General features: G+C 38.1%; 1 long non-coding RNA gene across 2 annotated transcripts in view; it reads left to right on the forward strand.

The window, feature by feature from the left end:
* LOC145737507 (uncharacterized) overlaps positions 1–23,176 on the forward strand; it is a 72,308-nt gene extending 49,132 nt beyond the window's left edge. For both annotated transcript variants that reach the window (XR_014180404.1, XR_014180405.1), the window contains exons 6-7: positions 22,611–22,888; positions 22,954–23,176. This is a non-coding gene — a long non-coding RNA (uncharacterized LOC145737507). The remainder of the gene's footprint in view (positions 1–22,610; positions 22,889–22,953) is intronic.
* Positions 23,177–23,612: the final 436 nt, after the last annotated feature.

Raw genomic sequence — 23,612 nt, forward strand, 5'->3', positions numbered from 1 at the left:
CATTATAATTGTGTTCTTTGTTCCACACACTCAATTGTTCCAAATAAAACTTTGTACACTGAACATTTGTATTTATTATTTATTCACAGTTCAAGATACGGTAGGTAAGGTAGTATACATTTACTTGAAGTGAAAAGCTTAGGTACAAAGAAAACTGGTCTTACCACATAAACAGTGATTGTTCCACAGATTTTCCACCATACAAGCTATGGTAAAAACAACTTTGTCTTACTAACCTAATGTTTGTTTGGATAATAGTGGAGTTCCAAATTAGCAAAGGTAGGTGAAATGTAGTGATTGAAAGTCTCTAAAGAGAAACAACTTGCTTCTAATTCAATACGTCATTTCACAGGACATACCTTTATTAATCAAATGTGAACTCGAGTTACACATTACTTGCCAATAAACTATTTTTGGTTAGTAGACTTAGAGTCTACTAGGAGAGTAGTTTTGGTTGGTTAATAGAGCTAATTAAATATCAGTACTTACCTTACCCTGTAGAACTAGGGAAAAAACATTGACAATCAGTTATAAAAAATGCCTTTTTATTAACATCATACAATGTAAAACCACTTCAACACTATGGTGTGCTGATAACACTACAAAACAGAAGGATACAATAAAACTAGCAGTCACATAGGTCACTAAATTGCATCACTTTTGAGGGAAGTATTTGCCCTCTTTTGTGTTTCCTGTATAGTAAAGCAACTTATCTTCAAACATCTGCAGGCCTTCCTAGTCCACTGTTTTTATCACTTTAAATCGTTTGGTAGTGTTATGAAGAGGCTTGAGATAGGTGATTCGGTAATCCTCATTAAATATTTGCAAGCAAAACCAGTGTTTTCTTAAAGAATTTTGCTACAATGTAAATAAGTTGAGTAGAGACATTGAATGAGGTTATAAACGCAACTTACCAGATTTTTGGGCTGTGGCTACTGATTTTTATTACGATTTTTTTTATTTTCTTTGCATTATGAGGGTAGTAACTCAAAATTATTACTAAATAAACTTGTTTTGAATGTTTTGATTAGCGATTTCTTATGATTTTGAAAGGTTGGTAGCACGGCCGGATATAAACTTTCCTTAACGACCGCTTGGCGCGAGATTTAAAATTTCCGAATTTTAGATCCGTTTTTCGTCTTAATGGTCAAATCTACGGTATTGAAAAAATTAGAAGTTGATGAAAATGTGCTCTACAACTTTTATCTACAGCGTTTTTCCATTAAATGAACCGTACAGGCACAAAATCATTTTCCCATGTTAATCTCCTTTGTCCAGGGTGCTCTTGGACACCTGGTATGTTACTCTAATTACTAATTACGCATTTCAATGATAAATATACATCTGACTTTTATTTATTTTTTGATGCTCAAGTGGGATCAGATTTTAATCGACTGAGGTAGTGAGATTTCGGCTATATCTGAGGAGTTTTATAATCGAGTGGTGAAGCAACTTGGGGTACCATTATTGCCAGTAACAAATGTTGCATTCAAGTTGCAATTAGAGGAAAGCGTCAGTGTTGTGCTTTGGCTTATTAGTTAGTTAACTTTGTTTTCTCGGCTCGTGAGAGAGATTAGTGGACGTATCGTATCGCGCGACCTTTAAGAAAACCCTTACCCTTGGTTAAATGTGGTCCAATTCGTGGAGGCCTCCCTGATGCTGATGATTACGTGGTGATGTGGATTAATATCAGTCACTCACGGCGTTATAACGAATATGCGGTAAACCAAGCGAATAATGGTGTGATCGAAGACGCGAACCGACCACGATAGCTCCTCTCAGAACCTTCGGAAAGGTGACATTCCTTAAAGGTATTTTTTATTGTCGATCCGAGGCACGATCGAGCAAACAAAGTGAGACGTTCGAAAAACGGTAAATTGACAAAATATTACTGATAAATATTGCGATAAAAAGGATTGTTAATTAGCACTGACAACATTATGAAACTATGATTGGATTGAATGATACAGCTAAAAACAACAATTTGGACGAACACACAAAGTGGACGGACCAACAGTGATCTGCACAAAACCTTTCAAGATCTGCTGAGAAAGACCTGCTGAACTGGTTTAGAAATCTTCGTTTAGTGCAGTCTTCAAAATCCGCGTTTAGTGCAATGAAGTGCCGCGAAAAGAAGATAGAATCCCCGAACAAACAATAGTGCGCGGAATATTAGTGAATCGCGAGTGAAAAGTCTCCCGCCTCAGTGTTAACGCATAGAACCACTAAGTTTTTTTTAATATATATTATAGAAGTAAGAAGGCAACAAAAACCATTTATTTTTATTTTTTTATTGTAATAATATGTTTCCTTTTTCTTTTCATTATGAATGCAGAATTGTGACAGAAATTTTATATTTTCTAATTGACGTATATGATAGGAATAATTTCAAAATATCCACCTATTGGAACTGGAGCCCATAGATATTAAATTTTATGATTTATTTTTTATTTAAATTCTGTGAAAAACTAGGGGTTATACTTTGTTGGTTAGTGTTTAAATGTAACTACGATAAATTTTGTTTGTGTTGTTGTAATAAGGGGGAAAATCCATTAAGGATATTTTTATATTACCACTTTGTTCTATATTATCATTTTCTCTTTTTTTTTTCTTTTTTCCTTTGCTATAAGATTAAGATTTGTGGTGTCAAATTTCTGTTACATTGCCACCATAATTAAAAACTTGAAAGTATCATTAATTTAATTAATTTTGTTTAGAAGATTTGCCTAGTGAACTTTCTGTCAAAATAATTAATATTGTGAAAAGCTAGGGACTACCTTTTATCGGCCGGGGGAATGTGTCACAAGTAGATTCTCGTTAATTAATTTAATACTACCTACTACCAATACGTTAATTACTTAGTCAGCAAATAATCGGCCACTGACCGAAACAAGTCGTTGACCACTCAAATTGAAGAGTAAGCAATTGAACCTTTTAGAACGGAAGCTAGCTAAGGTGTTGCAATCGCCAGTCAGCAATAAGTCATCAATTGTTCGGATAATGATCCAAGTGCTTAGACAAGCAATTAAGAAATTGAACTGACTAAGGGATCGCAATACCTTACAATAAATAGCCGAGAAATTTGGAAAGAAGTTAGTTAGAAATTATCCGCGAAACTAAACGGTTCGGTCGCGAAAGTTATGGGAACTCTACCCTGACACTTACCCTCGTCCAAAATGGTTTGTGAATTAATTATCATGTAAGTACAAGATAATTTGAATTGAACCAACTTATGTCTGACAATGCTTTTTATAAATTCAGTTTTCATTTAATCTTTCTTTATTAGTTTCTCTATGAATAAACGTTGTTGTTTTTGTTATCCAATCTTTGAGTTTAACTTGACTACGACTCCAGCCTACACGTCCCCGCGTTACGACTAAAAATTAGATCGGGACAATATCATTACGGAGTATGTTGCATGAAATATGTTAAGAATTGTTTATAGAATCCAAAACTATAAAAATAAGCTTCCAAGTGTTTTTGCAAAAAGTAAAGCCAACTTCATAGAACAAAATTTAGTTTAAGTATTAATATTCACTGTAAAAATGGAAGGTTATAAATGATAAGTTTATGGAGGTTATTACATGACATATAGACTGGTGCCAGTACATAAATAGTAAATATTAAATAAAAAGTTGTAGCTTGTAACTGCAATCCTTTTTCTTTAAGCCGGAACCCAAAACAAAAAGTTAATAAAATCATGTAAGAACAAAAATTTTTGTGATAATTCATCTGCCATTGCCGGGTTGACCATACTGCAGGTCCGAAAAAGGCAAAAAGATTTAATTTTAGCATTAGCCATAAAAAATTTAGGTTTTTAAAGTGAAAACAGTTATTACTAATTCTAAATTTAAATTACTTTTTTTATAAACTCCTTCCATCATAAGCATTGGTGCTATTCTTAGTACTAATATTAATACTGTTACGATTTTCCCGTGGGTTCACACAAAGTCAATTTAACTCAACGATTAATAAATTTATTTACACTTCAAAACACTCCGTACAATAATTAACACAGCTACTAAAAACACTACTACAACTCCACAATTATTCCACTATTTAAACTTAACCGCGTTCCCAAATTCACTACTCCACTGCTACACTACTAACTAACTACGCCGTCGTCAACGCCGCTTCTTTTATATTCGCAAACCACGTTCTAGAATGACCGCGAAACGCTTCGTGATTTGCCTCGATTCTTCCAGGTATGCCGCTTCCTAAGTGTGGCCTACTTTAATACGCGCCCGGCCAGATATTGCGGCGCATTGGTTTCATGGAGTATCGAGCATAGTAGGCCCAAACCGTAACACTGCCCCCCTCTTAAAGCTGATCGTCCCGATCCGCTTCATCTAGTCCCTGGTATTTCTTGAGTCTGTCCAGATGGACAATTTTCATCTTGCCTTTGGGGCTGCGTTGGACTCTGTATGTGACGTCGTTTAACCTTTTTACCACATTGTAAGGTCCCTCCCAGTGTCGTTGCCATCTTTGACTTAATCCTTTGCTCCTCCTGGGTTGAAACATCCACACAGCATCACCTTCCTTATAATTGCCACCAGTTGGTCTGTGGTCCAGTGTCATCTTCATACGGTCGTTGTTTGGTTTCATCTTCTCTCTCTCAAGTTCCCGAATTGTGCTGGATCCCTTCTGTAACGAACACTGGTCACACCGTTTACACCATTCCTCAACGTCCTTTCTGAAGTTAATCCAGTAAAATCGATCCCTTATTCTAGCCAAAGTCTGGTTTACTCCAAAGTGTCTTCCTCCTCGACTGTCATGTAGTTCTCGCAGCACATTCTCTTTGCAGGAATTGGGCACTATTGTTTGGTAAACAAAGCGTTTTCCGTCTGGACTTTCCCATTTGCGAGTAATTAAGTCATCTCGCAGTCGAAGCGAATTCCACTGCAACCAGTAACCCCTTACTGTTGGTCCATATCTGGAAATCTGTTGCCAATCCGGTTTCAAATCCTTCTCCAACCATCTTCTGATTACTTTCAAATCAGAGTCTGAGCGCTGCCCTTTTATTATGTCTTCCTTAGAAACGCTGCTCTTCATTCTTTTTGTAGCCTCTTTATCTGTCACCTTCGCGATTTGACCAATCCTCCAACCATTATGAATTTGTCCTTTCCGATACCTTAAGTCACTATCCAAAGCTTGACGATCCTCTACATATCGCGGTAAATGTCTTTCCGGATTCTTCATTTCCTGCTCCTGGTTACGCCAGTTCTGCGGGGTCGGTAAACGAGACTGCTGTCTGCAATTCCATTGGTAATGTCCTTTACGTCCACAAATATAACATGTAATGTTTCTTTTAGCAGAGGAGTTCCGGTGATTTGTTCTGATGTCCTGATTTCGTCGACACTGTGGGTTTGGAGAACAAGACCGCTGTCTGCAATTCCTTCTAATGTGTCCCGTACGTCCGCATCGATAACACTCCACTCTCGTGATCGGACGTGACCGTTCTAACTGTCTGGACTGACATTGATTCAATTTTATTTATTGATGTAGCAACATGATTGGCTGGCGGTTCTCTTTCCTCTTGAATAGGCTCTGGCTTTAAATCATTGCACGCAGCTTCAATTTCCAGCGCTCGAATCAGTAATTCGCTGTTGTTGCTCCCTTTGAACATCTTCAGCCATTTCTTTACCTCCAGATCTCGAATCCCATCTACAAAATACTGTGCCACAAGTTCTTCTTGGATTTCATCCGGGACGGCTGGGTAAGCCAGATGCACAAGGCGACGAATTTCGGTTTCAAACTCTTCTAGATTTTCACCAGTTTTCTGCTGTCTTGCCATTAATTGCGTTCGATACAGTCCTTTCTTATGTTGATCCCCATAACGACGTTCTAATGCAGCTACTAATGCTTCATAGTTGCTTCGTTGGGCGATAGGCAGAGTCTGTAACAGCTTCAATGCAGGTCCTCGTAATGCCACTATTAGTGCTACAGCCATTTCCTCGTTACTCCATCCATTTGCATTTGCAGCGGCCTCAAATTGGAGTTGGTACGTTGCCCATGAAGTTTGACCATCGTATGTGGGAGGCTTGATCTTGTTGAGCCCGTTTCCGGTGAACACTGTAGAGCTGACTCCTCTGCTGTCAATTTTCTGCTCTAAGTCGCGTAGCTTTATCTCAACATCATTCTGATTTTTATGAATGTCCCGAACATCAACCTGAATTTTATTAATGTCCTCCCGAACATCGTCTAATTTTACCTGGACATCACACTCCATCTTTTTGAGACTATGGGTTACATACTCTTGGATTTCTGTTTTGGTCCCCGCTAGAGCGTTCAATATTTCTACGTTACGCTCTCTATCTTCTTGACGCATTTCCATATCTTGTTGTCGAATCTTTTCTTGTTCTTCCTTCTCTTGTTGTCGAATCCTTTCTTGTTCTTCCTTCTCTTGTTGTCGAATCCTTTCTTGTTCTTCCTTGTCTTGTTGTCGAATCCTTTCTCGTTCTTCTTTGTCTTGTTGTCGAATCCTTTCTTGTTCTTGTTGTCGTTCTTCCTTGTCTTGTTTAAGCATTGCCATAATAGCTGCAAATTGGGCCTCCATGTTTGCACTTTGACGTCTTGTTATTGGCATAAAATAAATTTAACACACCACTGTTCCGAAAATCTCTAGTCCGGTTCTGAACACAAGTCTCTAACCCGAAGTTTAGTTACAATTCGCGTCGCACTAAAGTCTGATCGCACTTCTGACACCAATTGTTACGATTTTCCCGTGGGTTCACACAAAGTCAATTTAACTCAACGATTAATAAATTTATTTACACTTCAAAACACTCCGTACAATAATTAACACAGCTACTAAAAACACTACTACAACTCCACAATTATTCCACTATTTAAACTTAACCGCGTTCCCAAATTCACTACTCCACTGCTACACTACTAACTAACTACGCCGTCGTCAACGCCGCTTCTTTTATATTCGCAAACCACGTTCTAGAATGACCGCGAAACGCTTCGTGATTTGCCTCGATTCTTCCAGGTATGCCGCTTCCTAAGTGTGGCCTACTTTAATACGCGCCCGGCCAGATATTGCGGCGCATTGGTTTCATGGAGTATCGAGCATAGTAGGCCCAAACCGTAACAATACTATTACTAAAATTAAATTTTGTTTTATAAACTAGGCTTCAGTAAGTTCCATTTCATCAAATTTATGCAGTACCTACTTTACAAAAACACTGTATAATACATATTAACTCAAAGTTGAGCAATGCAGTTTACTAAAGTGTATAATGTTCATTTTTAAAAATAAAACAATAATGAAAACTGCATTGGTTTTCATTACTTACCTTAAAACTTGCTTTTTTATTCATTTTTCTAATGTAAGTAGTTGAACCCATTGCACACAATTTCACTCTTCAACCTGATTAATTTGTTGTCTTCTTAGTGGGTAATTTGTTCTTGGCTTAGGTCAATTTCTTCATAAAAGTTGTATTTTCTCATCGACATGGCAAATTAGTGAAGTATTCAGCATATACAGGATACAGATCTGTGAAATAGGCCCAATTTGTTAGTTGAACCACCCTTAAAAATGTCAGACTAGAAAAATTTGAAGCAATGTATTCAAATGATGCATCAGCAGAGTTTATTTAGGTTAGGTATGAAATTGCCAACTGGTGTGAAGGCAGCAAGCCGGAGCCGAAGATATCCGATCGGTCAGTGGCGCCGGACTTATTTTTTTCTTCACTTAAAATGTGTTAAATAAACATTGTGAGCAGTTACTTCGTTCTTTCACTATCCACAGGACATTTTAGAACAACATATTTGCATACCTTTATTTCCAGCATTCTACTTTTATATCTATAATTCCACATATATCTACTTAACGCTTAACATCTGCACAATCAACAACAAAACCAACAAACAGGCTTCTTACCTACCCTGTATGGTGTATATCAGGTTTTGCAGCGTTGCCACATCTACGATCTACATATAAGCGCGTTCAATAATACTATTCCTAATAATAATTATAATGTGACAAAATTCCTTTTGGTACGTTTATAGGACTCATAATGAGGTATCTTTAGATTGTAGTGAGAACTCCTTCCACCCCGTCAGAGGGCGGCAATTTTGAATTCACTAGTCTAGCAAGCCAGCGCATATGACATTCAGATTTAAATTAATCCAAAACTAATCATAGTATCACAGGGAGTTCCGACAGGCACGGCGTGCGAACCGGACGTGTTTTAGTGGTGCTCCGCGAAAATACGCTGTGTAAGTGGGAAACTAGTGAAAAATAGCAAAAACAATATAGGTATAATATAGACAATTAGACAATTAGACCGCGGGAGAGACTGAAAAAGGATCCGAGGCAACTCGGGCCTTTTCCTTCTTCCCTGTTGGGGTGCAAAAATCTCTGATCAGCCAGCATTTGCCGAACCAAGTTTGTTGATTTTCCTGCTGACGCTGCGTCTGGTACCTGGTTGCCCGGTGACCTACTGGCGGTGCGTTAGCGGCAATAACCTGGGCAGGGACAAACTGCACGGACATAAATTGGTAATCCATTCGGGCAGAGAAGAACAGTATGGATTCTGGGAAAAGCCAACAAACGTCTGTCGCAAATCGCTCTTTGACGTCTGACTCTGAGGAGCTAACACAGAGCACAACAACATCCCCTTTATCATCATTCCAAACTACTAAAAAGATGAACTTTTCTGCAAACACGTCACAAATAATACCGCCTCATAAGCGCAAAAGCTCACTACCAGACAATCTGGCACTAAACAAAAACAACGCCGTTTTCGACCTCACACAGGACGATCAACGTACGTATACAGATAGAGACAGGAAAAGAAAACTAGCAGACACATCAATAAGCGGACAAGGAAGTGAAACAAGAGCAGCCAAAAGAAAACAAAACTCCGTAGTGTTGGAAATCAAGGAAACTATAGACAGTCTAGTGAAATACGTAAAAGACTTGGACAAAGTAATCTCAGAAAATAATAATACTAAAAAAGAAATAGGAACCAGACTGAAAAGAGTAACGGAAAACTTCAACCGAGATAGCATAAAGAACTGGATTAGAAATAACGAATATGAAGTCGAGGAAAAGCTCACCCACGACGTAGATATACAAACAATTGAAACAAACTCTTGTGAAAAATGTCTACACAACCTAGAACACAATGTGCTAACATTACCAGAATGCAAAAACATTCAAGACTTTGAACAAATAGAAACCAAAACTTGGACACAAACATTATACAAGAATACTGAAATAACAACGGGAAACCCACTAGAAACAGAATCAGCCACTGTTAAAGTTGTCATCATAAATCCGGAAGACCCTGACATGGAAACAAGCATACAAAAACAGTTCAAAGCAAGATACCCAGAACTAAAAGAGTGCCAGGGCCCTTTTGAAGTAATAGAACACTCAATTAGCATTAAATCAAACGCAGAAATACCAACATCCAACCAAAAAATAGTTAAAATATCAGCCAACACTAAAGAAGACCTTTGGACCAACCTCAAAAAATTAAGAGTAGAAACTGCGACTGAAAAACGGATTGCAGTTCACCACATAGAAGAATACAACATTCACCTCTTCAGGAAGATGCTCGAAGCAATCTTTTACAACTGCGACACAAAAATCAATATTTTCACAACAAACAAATACATGGAAAAAATAACTGACTCAAAAAAGAATATAAACAAACCAAAAACTAAAAACCTACCTGTTGAGGTCAGAATCTAATAAAACGAGCCCTACGTGGCAACGTTGACAATATTGTAAATCTGACGAAGCGTCTGGCCGTCCGCGACTCGTGACCGATCTATTTTTATCAGAGAGAACGATTTTGCCTTTCGAAGTTAACTTGTAAACAAAACGTGGTGCTCCATTTTGTAACTTACTACTAATGTTTTTATTATCTTCCAAACAATAAAGTTGATACAGTCCACAAGTTCATATTTTATAAATTACGAGAAAACAATCGATTGCCCCCATGCAATCCCACATTGGTCATTCGAGCCGAATATATTTGATATTCCGCAGTTTGGAAGAAAATTAGTTTGAAGGTTGATGGCCGTTTCTCGCCGCCTTTGCCGCAGAGAACCCGTACGTCGAAGCCTATGGATTAGTAAGTTCGATCTTTCCTTTTTGCTTAAAAAATCATTGTTTTCCAGTCGATGCTTGAATTAATATGATTTGTTGATAGATTTCAAAATATTTGGTTGTTAATTTAATGGTTAATGACAAAGAAATTTGCATTCGTTTATTATTCGTTTTGGCAAAATTGATATCCCGTTTTTTTGTAGACTGGGAAGCTTTTGTATTATAACGTGTCTTGCATGAGACTGAAACTTGTTGGTTATTGCTTGAATAATAAATTTGTTGTTTGCCTTTGTGATAAACAAGGTCATATTTATCCGATTTGTTGACGTACGCATATTACCAGTTCAGACAGTGTTTGATTGGTTAGGACGCGTTAAGACTTGTCCTAGTTTGTAATTTTTCGCATTTGCTTTATAATGGCGTCTAATCAAGAGGAAGTTACAAGGCTTGAACAAAAAAGAAAAAGTCTAAAAAGCAGTTTAACAAGGTTTAGTAATTATTTAGCTAGCTTTGATGAGAATAGTAGTTTTTTAGAGTTAAATACTCGATTTCAAAAGATTGAATTCGCTTTGGATGAGTTCGACTTATGTCAATCTCAACTTGAAATTATCCTTGAAGAGTCTTCGGATCATGAAACTCAACGAGAAGAGTTTGAGGCTATGTACTACTCCACGGTAGCCAAAGCAAAAAATATTATGAATAAAAATCCTGAATTGCATGTACCAAGTCAAAATATACCTAATTTTGTTCCAACATTGGATCCTTTATCTAATATAAAGCTTCCACCTTTAAATCTACCAAGTTTTAATGGTAATGTGAGTCGTTGGCTCCAATTTCGTGATACATTTCAGTCTCTCATTCATAGAAACTCAACTTTGACCCCTACTCAAAAATTTTATTACTTACTATCAGCCCTTAAGGATGAAGCTTTACAAGCTATTCAGTCTTTACAGATTTGTGACGCAAATTACATTATTGCTTGGAATCTCATTTGTGAACGTTATCAAAACAATAGAATAATAATTAACAATCACATAAAATCAATTTTTAACATTTCCGAATTAAAAAGGGAAAGTAGGGAAGGTTTACGTAACTTATTAGATGAGTTACAAAAACATATGCGTTCGTTGGAAAGTTTACAACAACCAGTATCTAGTTGGGATTCAATTATAATTTTTATTGTTTCGTCAAAATTGGATCCACATTCAAGACGAGATTGGGAGAATTCTCTCTCAAATTCTACCGATTTGCCCACTTATGATGACTTGATTAAATTTTTAACTAAGCGTTGTCAAACGTTGGAAATTATTGATTCAAATGTAACTTATGAAAAAAGCAGGACACCTCATGAGGTTAAATCAAAGCCTCAATTTTCTCATGTTACTCAACAAACCGGATTAAAGGTTTGTAACTTTTGTAAGGGAACTCATCTCATATACTTTTGTCATAAGTTTTTGAATCTCACACCTGAATCAAGATTAAGTGAGATTAGAAAGCTTCATCTCTGTTCTAAATGTCTACGTGCTGGTCATGTAAACAAAGATTGCAGAGGCGAAGATTGCAGAAAATGCAATAAAGGTCATAACACTTTGTTACATTTTGAAATTCAAAATAAAAAAGAGGCTAGTGCTTTGACCCATATTAACAATTCTTCTATACCTCAAGAAGAAAATCAAAATTTAGAATTAGGCGCAAGTAATGTTTTATTTAATCAAAATTCTAAAATTTATGTGTTGTTGTCAACTGCCACTGTTATCCTATATGATAACAAAGGACTCCCCGTTCACTGTAGAGCTCTGTTAGATTCGGGCAGTCAGTCCAATTATATCACAACCAATTTAGCCAATAAACTTGGATTGAATAAAAGAAAGGTAAATATACCTGTAAGTGGTATTAGTCAAAACTTAGTTCATATCAAGTTTTCGACTAGTTCTAGATTATTTTCAACAAATGGTGGTTTCTTTACAGATTTAAATTTTCTAATTCTTGACAAAATCACTGATGACCTTCCTGTCATTTCGTTTGATTGGAATTTAATAAAAATTCCACCAAACATTAAACTTGCTGACCAGGAATTTAATAAAGCTAAGCCTGTTGACTTACTATTAGGGGCTAGTATATTTTGGTCATTGTTAGGTGTAGGTCAAATATCTTTAGGACCTGACATGCCTATACTACAAAAAACCGTTTTAGGCTGGATAATTTCTGGTCCGATTAATTTATTATCAAATAATAAGGAAACTAGTAATTTAAATGTAAATTTGTTAACTTTAGATCAGAAGATTGAAAGATTTTGGATTATTGAAGATGGTTTACCCGAATGGAGGAAAACCAAAGAAGAACTAGAATGTGAAAATTATTACGTAAACACAACAACTCGCGAATCTTCTGGTAAATTTAAAGTTTGTCTTCCTTTTCGAGATAATTTATCAGAATTGGGTAGTTCTAGAGAAATTGCCTTAAAGCAATTCTTAAACTTAGAAAAACGTCTTTATAAAAACCCTGCAATAAGAACAGAATACAATAATTTTATGCAGGAATACATTGACTTAAATCATATGTCATTAATACCTAGAGATACAAATCTAACTAAAGAATATTACATGCCACATCATCCTGTAGTAAAAACATCACGTTTAACCACCAAATGTAGGGTAGTTTTCAATGCTTCGTGTAAATCTGATTCAGGATTATCACTTAACGACGTTCTAAAGGTGGGTCCTACTATACAGGATGATTTGTTTTCCATAGTGTGTCGATTTCGATGTCACAACTATGTTATAATTGCCGATGTCGAAAAGATGTATCGAATGGTTGATATTGCAGATGATCATAGAAATTATCAAAAAATATTTTGGAGATTCAATAAGGAAGAGGAATTAAAGGAGTTTGTTTTAAATACCGTTACTTACGGTACGGCTTCGGCAGCCTTTCTTGCCATTAGATCTTTACATCAAATAGCTTATGATAATCGACTTGCTTATCCTAAAGAGTGTGACATTATTCTCAAAGATTTTTATGTTGATGACCTGATCACTGGGGCTTCTACAGTTGAAGAAGTCAAGATCATTAAAAGAAATCTCTTTAAAATATTAGCATCTGCACAGTTTAAACTTAGAAAATGGGCCTCAAACAACAAAGACATTTTAGAGTCTGAAGATGAAGTAGAGCATCAGTGTCAGTATTTTATATCGGATGATAAAACAATTAAAACTTTGGGTTTAATTTGGGAACCCAACTCTGACTCTTTAAGTTACTCTATTTCTTTAAAGGAACCTATTCAAAATCGAATTACAAAGAGATATATTTTGTCTGTCGTCGCTCAAATTTTTGACCCTTTAGGTCTCATGGGGCCAGTAGTAGTTAGGGCTAAAATGTTGCTTCAAGAATTGTGGAAAGAAAAATTGGGCTGGGACGAAACTGTTCCATTAAGTATTTTTATTTATTTCAAGAAATTTTATAAACAGTTATTAGACATCAATAATAAAATTCCAAGACATGTTTTAAGTATTAATACTCAAAAAATTTGGTTGCACTGCTTTTCGGATGCGTCAAATATGGCATATGGTGCATGTGTTTATATCGTTTCACAAAATTTTGACGGTGAATACTGTTCACATCTATTATGTTCCAGATCTCGGGTAGCTCCCCTAAAAACAATTACTCTACCAAGACTAGAGTTGTGTGGCGCTGTTCTTTTAGTGAATCTTGTTGATAAAATTAAAAATTGTTTAAATTTGAATATAGAGCACGTCTATTATTGGACAGATTCCTCCATAGTTCTATCTTGGTTGTCTTCTCAACCAGCTAGTTTAAAAACATTTGTAGCCAACCGAATATCTTTAATTCAAAATAAAAGTGATGTCTCTAGTTGGAAACACGTCAGATCTGTGGAGAATCCCGCAGACATAATTTCAAGAGGTTTATCTCCCAAAGAGTTAGAAAACAATAAAATGTGGTGGTCTGGACCTGACTGGCTTCTGAAAGAACCAAATCAATGGCCTAAAGGACTAAATATTAAATCCGAAAACATACCTGATTTAAAACAAATCAAATCATTGTCATTTTTCGAAAATGTATACGAATTTGATTTAATAAATAAATATTCTTCTTATACTCGTCTAAAAAGAGTGACTGCTTATTGCATTAGGTTTTTAAACAACTGTAAAAATATAAACTCTCGTTCTAATGGTATTCTAACTACTTTAGAACTTAATAATGCTGAAAGGGTTCTTATTCGTTTGTCTCAGCGTATCGATTTTCCAAAGGATATATCTAGTTTAATGAAAGGCTTACCATTGCATTCAAAGAGTAAAATACTTTCATTAGACCCATTTTTGGATGATGGTTTACTCAGAGTGGGAGGTCGCTTAAGACATTCAAAGTTGGAATATTCACAGAAACATCCTTTATTATTATCAAATTCTAGTCATTTAACAAAGATATTAATACAATTCGAACACATTCGATTACTTCATGCTTCACCTCGAGTAGTATTGACTAGTCTGAGGGATAAATTTTGGATTGTCCGAGGAATTAGTTCAGTAAGAGCAGTTATCAGAAATTGTGTAACTTGTTTCAAAATAAATTCTTCCTCATATGTTCCAAAAATGGCGGATTTGCCGTCAGAAAGAGTTTGTTCCTCTCTTCCATTTTACAAAATTGGACTAGATTTTGCTGGTCCATACTTTATCAAAACAGACAAAATTCGATCTCGTACTCTTATCAAAGCATACATGTGTATTTTTATTTGTTTTGCCACAAAGGCAATACATTTGGAGTTAGCCACTGACTTATCATCAGAAGCTTTTTTAAATTGCTTGAAAAGATTTACATCTAGACGTGGATTACCTGCTGATATATATTCAGACAATGGCACAAATTTTGTAGGTGCCTCGAATGAGCTGTCTGAACTGCGTGATATATTTACGTCTTTAAATGATTCCCCTATTAGAGAATATCTTAATTGTCAAAACATACAGTGGCACTTTATACCTCCAAGAGCTCCCCACTTCGGCGGATTATGGGAAGCGGGTGTCAAATCTTGCAAATATCACTTGCGAAGGGTGGTTGGTAGCGCTCACTTAACTTACGAACAATTGTATACCATATTAGTTCAAGTAGAGGCTATACTAAACTCCCGTCCTCTTACTTCCTTAACTGACCATCCTGATGATCTTGACCCTCTTACCCCATCACACTTTTTGATCGGGCGAAAGCTGACGTCACTACCACAACGATATCTTGAAGATACTCCTCCCAATAGATTGAAGATATATGCTAGGATTCAACAGCTAGTGCAACAATTTTGGCGTCGTTGGCACAAGGATTATCTTGCAGAATTGCAGTCACGGACGAAGTGGAAAGCCTCTAGTTCATCGTTAAATCCAGGACAGATGGTATTTGTCAAAGAAGACAACATCCCTCCTCTAAAATGGTCACTTGGTCGAGTCACTGCAGTACATACTGGTCCAGATGGTGCTGCTCGAGTAGCTACGGTGAAAACAGCAAGTGGACAAGTGAAAAGACCTGTTGTAAAATTGTGTCCGTTGCCCGGGTTGTGCAATGTTTTGAAAAGTGATCTTCGCCTTTTCAAGGGGGCCGGCATGTTGAGGTCAGAATCTAATAAAATGAGCCCTACGTGGCAACACTGACAATATTGTAAATCTGACGAAGCGTCTGGCCGTCCGCGACTCGCGACCGATCTATTTTTATTAGTGAGAACGATTTTGCCTTTCGAAGTTAACTTGTAAACAAAACGTGGTGCTCCATTTTGTAACTTACTACTAATGTTTTTGTTATCTGCCAAACAATAAAGTTGATACAGTCCACAAGTTCATATTTTATAAATTACGAGAAAACAATCGATTGCCCCCATGCAATCCCACACATGGAGTGGCCAAAATGGCTTCCAACCCACACCAAGGGCAGGTTGCAGGAAGCGGAAGTCTAGGGGGCAGCAACATATTGCCAAATTCGAAAAAACCAAAAAACCAAAAAAAACCAAATCCCCCAGAGAACTGAAAAGGTCAAAACCCCCAGAGCCGGACATGACAGACAGCTGACAGCAGACAATACATGTGTGATCGGTCCACTCATCAAAACAATATAGTGTAAACAAATAAAGTTAGGTTAAATTAGCACTTAACACTAATTATCCGACGGCCTAATTATAGGTTTTACAAATAAAGCAATGGTTAATCAACAAATGAAAGGAAAAAAAACAAAATTAAAATTAGATTAACGTTAAGTAATGAGCAACCTTCAACCTGGGGGACACAAAAGCACAGATTAAACACCGTTCTTGAGCATAGGCAACAGCAAACGTAAGTATCAAACAGTGGGAATTGATTAAGGGTAAATGGGGGTTGAAATCTAATGTAGGGGGACGGGAAAAGTGTCTGGGGAACTAGAAATTGAGGGATCTGAAGAAAGGAGTGGAGCTATGTCTAAGCTGGTCATTAAGGCAGACCACCTTATCGTTGGATGAAGCCTTGTGGATTTCAAGGACCTCCAGAAGGTCCAGCAGATTGCCTTTTCCACAGAAATGGAGGGGCTTAAAGCCCTCATCAACGTTGAAAGTATGGTTATTAAGGCGAAGGTGGCGTGAAAATAGTGATTTCATGTAGCTAGTGTTCAAATTTGGGTTGTTAATAAATTTTTCAAACTCTCTCTTGTGTTCATGTATTCGAGTTGCAAATTTTCTACCTGTTTGACCAACGTCGACAGCTTCACAGTTGGCCGTGCAGCAAGAGAGCTGGTAAACACCAGACTTATTAAGGAGCGGAGTTGGATCTTTGGAGTTGACAAGAAAACGGGATGCAGAGTGTGATACTTTAAAGCAGATGGAAATGCCATAGGACTTAAACAGGGACTTGAAACCAAGAGAAAAAGGCCCCAAGTAAGGTATTGAGAAGTATCTAGTCTCAGTGTCATGCTCTCCGATTGTGAGCCTTTTGTTGACAAATTTCTTGAAGTGGTTGTAGTAGATTTTGTTAACTAAACTAGGAGGGAAACCATTGTTGGTAGCCACCGTTCTGATCCATGAAAGTTCCCTGTTAAAGCTGGGCTCCAGCAGGGGTATGCTAAACAATCTGTGGAAAAAGCAGTTCAAGGAGGCAGTCTTTTGAGAAAAAGGGTGATTAGAGGAGAAAGGAATGATACTATCTGTGCTAGTGGGTTTGTGGTATATTGAGAACTCAATCCTGTTGTCTACTCTGGAAATCAAAATGTCAAGAAAGGGCAGTGATTGTGAAGACTCTAGTTCCATAGTGAACGTAATAGAATTGTGCAAGGTATTAAGAAAGTCAAAGAATTGGTGGAGCTCAGGCAAAGTGCCATTAAAGATGCAAAAGATGGGCGACAAAAAGCACAGTGTCCTAATTGGTAAACTCTCACACCTCACTCAAAACTGCCCCCCCCCCTTTGCTCTTAGACACCCATCTCCAATGATCCTCATAGATAGCCCCCCCCACAACCTTACTACATGTTCACCCCCAACTCCTCTCCCTCATCCTCCACTTGACTCACCTACCAACGATGACAACCCCATTTTTGACAATGACATTTTTCATGGTACTTTCGGAATCCCACCCCACCAACCCTCCACCTTCCCTTTCCATCGCCGCACACTAAACTTGTCCAATTTTGCTCTATCCGACTCTGATCTTGAGATTCTCAACTTAGGTTTGAAATTTAACTACAATTTTCAACCGAGAGCACTGGACTTACAGACCCTTGCCGCAAACATAGAAAATGTCATCTCTAGAGGTCTTCCTGAAACAGCACAGGGCGCTCTGCGTTCCTCATGTGCCTCTTATCTAAATAAATACCACCGGCAACTCTCTGAACAAACACAAACTCCTCTTACTTCAAATCTAAACAAAAATCTCATGTCTCTGCGCCGCAGAATTAAAGACCATGACCTGGTAGTGACCAGGGCGGACAAAGGTAACTGTGTGGTGGTGATGGACAGGGAACAGTATGACACTAAGGTTCTTGATTTCTTGAATACTCCCTCTTTTCAGGTTTTATCTACATCCCCTCTTGACAAATTCCTCTCCAAGTTTAAATCAGTTATCAACACAGCACAAACCACCCTCTCTTCTTTGAACTGCAACAAATATAGACTCCTCCCTGTCAATCCTTCAGTTCCTAAACTCTATGGACTACCTAAAATCCACAAGCTGAACACTCCAATCAGACCTGTGGTCTCCTTTTGTGGCTCACCATGTCACCGCCTAGCGGAATGGTTGAATAACTTTATTTTACTTACTTCTAACTTTAAGAGTAAATACGCCATTAAAAATTCTACAGAACTTTGCGGTCTACTCAAAGACATTAACATTCCATCTACAGCGCTTATGGTCTCTTTTGACGTGTCCAGTTTGTTTCCCAGTATACCCCCCACACAATGCATCCCCGTTCTAGAAAATATTCTCTCCCATCCCGGTAATCTCGCTCCACCTGTCATTAATGACATAATTGCCCTGGTTTTACTTGTCATCGATCAAAACTTTTTCCAATTTAAAGACAGATTTTACGCTCAAAAGGACGGTCTGGCAATGGGCTCTGTTCTCTCTCCTCTCTTATCCGAAATCTTTATGTCAAACATTGAATCATCCCTTGAGAAATCCCCTTTATTCTCCAAAATTCTTTTTTACAAGAGATATGTAGATGACATCTTTTGCATCTTTAATGGCACTTTGCCTGAGCTCCACCAATTCTTTGACTTTCTTAATACCTTGCACAATTCTATTACGTTCACTATGGAACTAGAGTCTTCACAATCACTGCCCTTTCTTGACATTTTGATTTCCAGAGTAGACAACAGGATTGAGTTCTCAATATACCACAAACCCACTAGCACAGATAGTATCATTCCTTTCTCCTCTAATCACCCTTTTTCTCAAAAGACTGCCTCCTTGAACTGCTTTTTCCACAGATTGTTTAGCATACCCCTGCTGGAGCCCAGCTTTAACAGGGAACTTTCATGGATCAGAACGGTGGCTACCAACAATGGTTTCCCTCCTAGTTTAGTTAACAAAATCTACTACAACCACTTCAAGAAATTTGTCAACAAAAGGCTCACCATTGGAGAGCATGACACTGAGACTAGATACTTCTCAATACCTTACTTGGGGCCTTTTTCTCTTGGTTTCAAGTCCCTGTTCAAGTCCTATGGCATTTCCATCTGCTTTAAAGTATCACACTATGCATCCCGTTTTCTTGTCAACTCCAAAGATCCAACTCCGCTCCTTAATAAGTCTGGTGTTTACCAGCTCTCTTGCTGCACGGCCAACTGTGAAGCTGTCTACGTTGGTCAAACAGGTAGAAAATTTGCAACTCGAATACATGAACACAAGAGAGAGTTTGAAAAATTTATTAACAACCCAAATTTGAACACTAGCTACATGAAATCACTATTTTCACGCCACCTTCGCCTTAATAACCATACTTTCAACGTTGATGAGGGCTTTAAGCCCCTCCATTTCTGTGGAAAAGGCAATCTGCTGGACCTTCTGGAGGTCCTTGAAATCCACAAGGCTTCATCCAACGATAAGGTGGTCTGCCTTAATGACCAGCTTAGACATAGCTCCACTCCTTTCTTCAGATCCCTCAATTTCTAGTTCCCCAGACACTTTTCCCGTCCCCCTACATTAGATTTCAACCCCCATTTACCCTTAATCAATTCCCACTGTTTGATACTTACGTTTGCTGTTGCCTATGCTCAAGAACGGTGTTTAATCTGTGCTTTTGTGTCCCCAGGTTGAAGGTTGCTCATTACTTAACGTTAATCTAATTTTAATTTTGTTTTTTTTCATTTCATTTGTTGATTAACCATTGCTTTATTTGTAAAACCTATAATTAGGCCGTCGGATAATTAGTGTTAAGTGCTAATTTAACCTAACTTTATTTGTTTACACTGTATTGTTTTGATGAGTGGACCGATCACACATGTATTGTCTGCTGTCAGCTGTCTGTCATGTCCGGCTCTGGGGGTTTTGACCTTTTCAGTTCTCTGGGGGATTTGGTTTTTTTTGGTTTTTTGGTTTTTTCGAATTTGGCAATATGTTGCTGCCCCCTAGACTTCCGCTTCCTGCAACCTGCCCTTGGTGTGGGTTGGAAGCCATTTTGGCCACTCCATGTCCTGCTGCACCCAAGCCATGTTGCCCTGCACGGTCACACCTCCACAGTGACAAAGGGATAGTCACCCCATTTTAATCTGTTAAATGTTGAACTTGTGAGTGTCCACCGCGGTTTTTTGTTGTGTGACGTCCCTTTCGTGTCCATTTGGTCTCCTTCAGGTAAGATATACAGTTTAGCCCCTTTTGACTTGCCTTTCATTTTATCTTTTGACTTTAATTTATCTGCCGCCCCCCCCCATTACATATACATCCCTTCAGGACATCCTATTTCTACTCATGCTTTTTATTACAGATACACATGCAGTTTTTACATCATTCAACTTCGGGTTTTGATTAAGTTTTTTCCCCCTTAAAGAATAAAAAAACCGAGCTAGTAACTTCACTTTTTGACATCAACACTGGGTTTTGATTAAGTTTTTTTCCCCTTCGAGAATAAAAAACGGAGCAACCTGTCACCTCTGTACCAGAACTGGGTTTTTGATCAAGGTTTTTTCCCCCGTGCAGAATAAAAAACCACCTTGGTACATTTGGGTTCAGCTGTCCCCCCTTTTAGAATGACAGTCAGCAGACTAGTGATCTAGTTAAGGTAGGCTTCCATATCCTTAGTTTTATAAGTTAATTAACACACTGTATAACTTACAGCCTCTGAAGATGGGTGTCTGAATACACCCGAAACATGTTAGGCAATTGACAACCTTTTAATAAATATTTGTGGAGATCGACTCTGAGTTTTGATTTCACTTACACTCACTACTCCACTGTGTGCATATGGACTACTACTTTTCGATATATCCAAAAAGTTTTTTGACGCAAACAAAATTACAATAACAATACATTTTTATATAGTTCATGAAAAGTTAAGATATTAACTATTCTATTGCTATACATTTTCGAATGTAAAAATTTTCATTTATTTTTAGTCGCAATTTTGTCGAAAACGGGGCATGCTAGAGCTCGAATCAGCTAAGAAAAGGCCACAGGCGTCATCAAACGATGATGTCACGATCTCTGTACGTCTCGCTTTAAATATTGCTGCTCTCGTTACTTTCCAAGTTGTTGCAGCCAGTCAGTGGCGTGCTATTATTTTATCAGTAAAATAAAACATTTTCGTCGTTTTTAATAAAGAAAATAAAAGACAACAAGTTTTTCAAAGGAATGGAAACTCCTTCTGCTTCTTTCTTCATAAATTGTAAGACGTTACTGACGATTTCACGGCCTTGGCTGTATATGATAACACCTTTCTTTCCAACCTTTTTGAAAGACATTTTGACAAAATAACGTTTTTTATTCATAACACTATGTGAACTTCAACTGCGAATATCAACAATACAACCAAAACACCAGACTAAAACGGAACCTAACCTAACCCCCTAAGTCTCCCTGTCCGCCACTACATTTTTTTAAACTTGGCAACACCGTTTAGAGTGCCGGCTAGTAAAAGCATATAAAAAGGTCCAAATGTCCCTGGCCGCTGCCGCATCTGTTTTAATTGTGTCCAAGTAAAAACCGTACTACGTTGCCAAGTGGCTTTTTGACCGCTTAACAATATATTTTCGGGAATATTTTAATAGGACGCCTCTGATTATATCTAATGCGACGGCAACTGTAGAAGGAGAAAGAAATAGTTTTAAAAACTGCGTCATTGATGATGCGGTGGCCTTTTCTCATCTGATTCGAGCTCTACATTATGTCATTCATTTTACAACCCTTTTTTATAATCAATACTTCTATCCAAGAATTAAATAAAATATAGAGTGTACCTCTTAAAAAACAGACCACTTTACCATGCCACATTTGTCTGCGACACCCTGTACAGGGTGCTGCATTTTCGATGATTTTACGGGGTACAGAGAAAACGGTAAGAGATAGAAAAAAAGTAGCATACGTGTTCCGATCTCTTTTTCCGAGCTGAGATGACTGGCGAAGAGTGGGCTGCGCAAACTTCTTTTGTTTTTCGAAGATACGGGGGATTTTTGAAAATTGGTCATTTTGGAACCTCCTCTGTATTTCATTTGCTATTAGTTATCAAAAAAGGAAAAACGGTTTCCGGTAGAAGTTTTGACGTAGAATCCAATGGCGTAGTCAGTTTTTGTCTATTACGTTTAGTTTCTGACATATGACAGTAAGTTATATTTTTTTAAGTGGAATACCCTATATATTTTTAGTTGATTTAATTCTGTTGATTTTTACTTTTTCAACGGTGTATTTAAACATATAAGTTTGTAAACGTTTATCTTGGTAATTAGAAAAAATGCGTTTCCTTAACAAAAAAAGTGCTAAATAATATTGTCACGATTTGGGGGTAGCGCAGGAAGAGAAACAACAATCGTAGCTCAAGTATGTCTTCTTTATTTTTATTCTGAAGATAACGCTTAACTAATTCTTACCCCCAGATTAAGAGGGCCGCCAGTACCGCTGCAGGCGGGACGCACATGGAACACTCTCTACGAGGGGGTGTGTAGGGGTGTGGGTGTGTGTGTGTGTGTGCGTAAGGCCTTCTGATGTGCCGCCAAGCGGAACCCGCTCGATACGAGCAGGGAACCCCTATGTTCGACACGCCCGAAGGATTTACTTAAGGCACTGCAAGCCCTCTTGAAGTGTCGCCAAGCGAAACCCGCTCGATACGAGCAGGGAGCCCCTATGACCGACACGCCCAAAGGACTTACTTCAGGTACTGATAGGGTCAAGAGTTCGGACGGTCACCTCTTGGTTGCGTAAGAACTCTAGTCTTTTCAGCCTGGACTTCCAAGAAGGTATCGAGCCCTCCGGGCACTAGAAAGTTCGGACTGATGCTCGATAGACCGACCCAGAGACCAGTGATCTTCGATGGCTTGAGACGCTGATTAAATACTCATCTCATGACCCCAATTTGCCGGTCTTGCTGATTCGGCAGTGCACTGGTGGAGACCGGGGCCCGACTAGGTAACGGAACATAGTGCAACTTATGTTATTCGTGACATCTCCCCCCTCTGAAGAGTGTTCGCGCCGGACACTTAACCCTAACTTAACTAAATAACCTACATGCCCCATGGCTTTATTTACAACGTGTGACCAATCGTAACTTATGTTTTATTACGCTCTTCTTGTTGTCTCCCTTGTGGTTCTCCTGGAATCTGTTGTTCCTTCCTGGAGGGCGGCCTTACGCGGCTTCGTCTAGCCTATCTGTGCGCCAGAGCACCCGTTACTCAGTTCGCGGGTGGTGGCGCCCTCTACTGACTTTCCTCGTCAACTTCGAAGTGCGCGGGATGGTCGCTTGTTCCGTGAGTTCCTAGGTTGTGATATCCTGGCGGGAGAGGGCGTGACGGTTGGTCAACCTATTTAAATATGTATCTTGTAAGTTATGTTTTATTGTTTATACTTAATTGTTTAGACTATGTAAGCTTTATGAAATATAC

Source organism: Ips typographus, linkage group LG14 (genome assembly GCF_016097725.1).
Source record: "Ips typographus isolate SLU linkage group LG14, UJ_Ityp_2.0, whole genome shotgun sequence".
In the NCBI taxonomy this organism is placed as follows: Eukaryota; Metazoa; Arthropoda; class Insecta; order Coleoptera; family Curculionidae; genus Ips; species Ips typographus.